The sequence below is a fragment of the Malus sylvestris genome, chromosome 17 (genome assembly GCF_916048215.2).
Source record: "Malus sylvestris chromosome 17, drMalSylv7.2, whole genome shotgun sequence".
Lineage (NCBI taxonomy): Eukaryota > Viridiplantae > Streptophyta > Magnoliopsida > Rosales > Rosaceae > Malus > Malus sylvestris.
This window is the reverse complement of record NC_062276.1, coordinates 2,996,854-2,999,311: the sequence shown is the minus strand read 5'-3', so window position 1 is coordinate 2,999,311 and position 2,458 is coordinate 2,996,854. Positions and strand designations below refer to the sequence as shown.

Sequence of the window (2,458 nt, the reverse complement as noted above, 5' to 3'; positions counted from 1 at the left end):
CTGCTTTCTGATCATCATGGGATCTTATCTTGTGGTAGACTGATAGTGGTAGTTTTATTAGGGTATATTTTTGCTCATCACTCTCAAATGATAATGTTTATCATCATTTTATTATTGTTTGATGAATTTAAATTATGAGATTTGTGTCTATTAAATATATAAATCTTAAAATTTAAACTCCTTTTACAACGATAAATAAAGATGTGCATCACCTTCACTTGAGAGGGAGATAAAAATATTCCCCTCTATTACATCACTTACTTTTAGTATTGAATCTATTACGCTCACAAGTGTGGCCCATGCATGTTATTGTTTGTGAAATGTTTACTTCAGATTATTAATATTGATGCAAAATGTATATGATATGCCAAATTATCTGACAATATATGATGTTTATCTTATCATGTTATTGGTCATGTTGATTATTATTACTTGTTACAGATTCACAATCTAACATATCAACACATGCACACATGAATTTGGAGAAATAAAAACATTGTTCCGTAAGTTAGTTTTATTTACTTAATTTTCATTTCTCATAAGTGATTTTTTTTTAGAAAAATAAGTGATTGTTTTCAGGGTGTACTTACATGTGAAATAGTCTCATTTATTATCGCTCATCAACTATGGTCTTGTAGAATTATGATTCCTTATATTAATTAATGAATAAAGTTATAATCTAGGGTCATAATAATCTATATTGTACTTAAAAGGACTAATGTACCAATTATAATTAATCAACCTTGTCTATATAAAAAATAATTATCACAGAGAAGATTCCGAAATTAGGGAATCTATTCTAACCTTGCTACAATGTAAGTTTGGCAAATGGTTAAATAAGTTACATTTTAGAGCATCTTTAAAGGCGATGTCAAAATTGGATTAATAAGTTTGGCAATTGGTTAAACTGGATTAGTAGTCCCCATGGTGATAACTGAAAGATAGCCCCGTGGTGGAAAAATTAGGATTTAAATATTCGTGGTGAATTCCGTTAGGATTCAAGCCCGAAATTGAAATTTCCATCAACTCCACGTGAACTCATTCAGCCTTCATAACCAAAAGGGATCTGCTACTAGATGGCTTGGGGATGTTTGCCCAGGTTGAAACTCAAGTCCGAACGAACTTTTCAGGATCTTCTCAACCAACCTGAAGCCCCTCCTTGTCACCCAATTCCCAGATCTTATCTATACCTAACATAAAAATTACAAACCTAAAAATATATTTAGAAAGATAAAAACTTGTTTTTTGAAGGAAAAATAAATACTTCAGATAAATACCTGCAGAGTAACGGTAGTATCCAAACAAAAACCTGCAAAGACCAGAAAATAAATAAAATTTGAAAATCCTGCAAAATCCCAAAATCAAAACCAGAATATTAACGTCAGGGCACAAATCCAAAATATGAACATAAGAAATGGGTTCGAACTTTTATTCGCAGCTGCCACTAATGCGATTTTTTATTTTTGTTGTTTAAATCTTGCTTTCCTCTGAATTTTCCAGTTTGTTTACCTTGAGGCTTGCGTACTCGGCCATGCTTGGAGACCTACATTCTAATGCGCTTGAAGATTTTCAAGGGAGGCTGGAGCAATCGTTGAACAGAGGAGAAGGATTCGCTTCATCTGTTTATTCCTGTGCTCAGTCTTCTATGTGAGTTTGAGAAAGGATGTGCAGGTAATAGAATTTGTTTAGCTAATACTTCAAAGATGTTTGATTGCAATTTGAACTCGTTAACTGCATTTGAGTGTCAACGTGGGCGAACATCCCACGCCAAACATAGCAGCCACATTCCTATTGGTTATGAAGGCTGATGGGTTAACGGAGAGTTGATGAAAATGTTAATTTTCAGTTTTAACACTACGAGGGTGTAAATCCAAGGATTTTTTAGCACATGAGCTATCTTCTGAGTACTTTATCACTACATGGACCATTAATCCAATTTAACCATTATAATTAATCAACCTTGTCTATATAAAAAACAATTATCACAGAGAAGATTCCGAAATTAGGGAATCTATTCTAACATGTCTATAATGTAAGTTTGGCAAATGGTTAAATAAGCTACATTTAGAGCATCTTTAAGGCGATGTCACAAATTTTATGTGGACTGCTTTGACAAAAAAAAAAGAAGTGGGTTCTAGTTCTAAAGGAGATGTCAAAATCTTATGTAAATTGACATTCTTCACTTTGCTGTCAAATTTGAACTTTTTTTTTTTTTTAATCATGGGCCTACAAATTTTTTTCTTTTCACTTATTGATTATTTTATTATTAAACTCTAACCCATTTGATTGTCTGAACAACAAAAAAATATTTTAATTTGAAATCTCAATTAAAATAAAAGACTCTACAAAATATTATTTTGTTACATCAACTATAAAATGAAATTTGGCATTTTAATTTTGGGTAAATTGCATAGTAGCCCCTCATGTTTAAGGTCTATTACAACCTCATACAACATCT

At 31.7% G+C, this 2,458-nt stretch overlaps 1 long non-coding RNA gene across 1 annotated transcript; it reads right to left on the bottom strand.

The window, feature by feature from the left end:
• Positions 1-700: 700 nt before the first annotated feature.
• Positions 701-1,760, bottom strand: LOC126610642 (uncharacterized). Its single transcript, XR_007618595.1, has 3 exons — positions 1,510-1,760; positions 1,278-1,345; positions 701-1,190 (listed from the first exon to the last, which is right to left on the bottom strand). It is a non-coding gene; the product is annotated as an uncharacterized LOC126610642 (long non-coding RNA).
• Between the last annotated feature and the right edge of the window lie 698 nt (positions 1,761-2,458).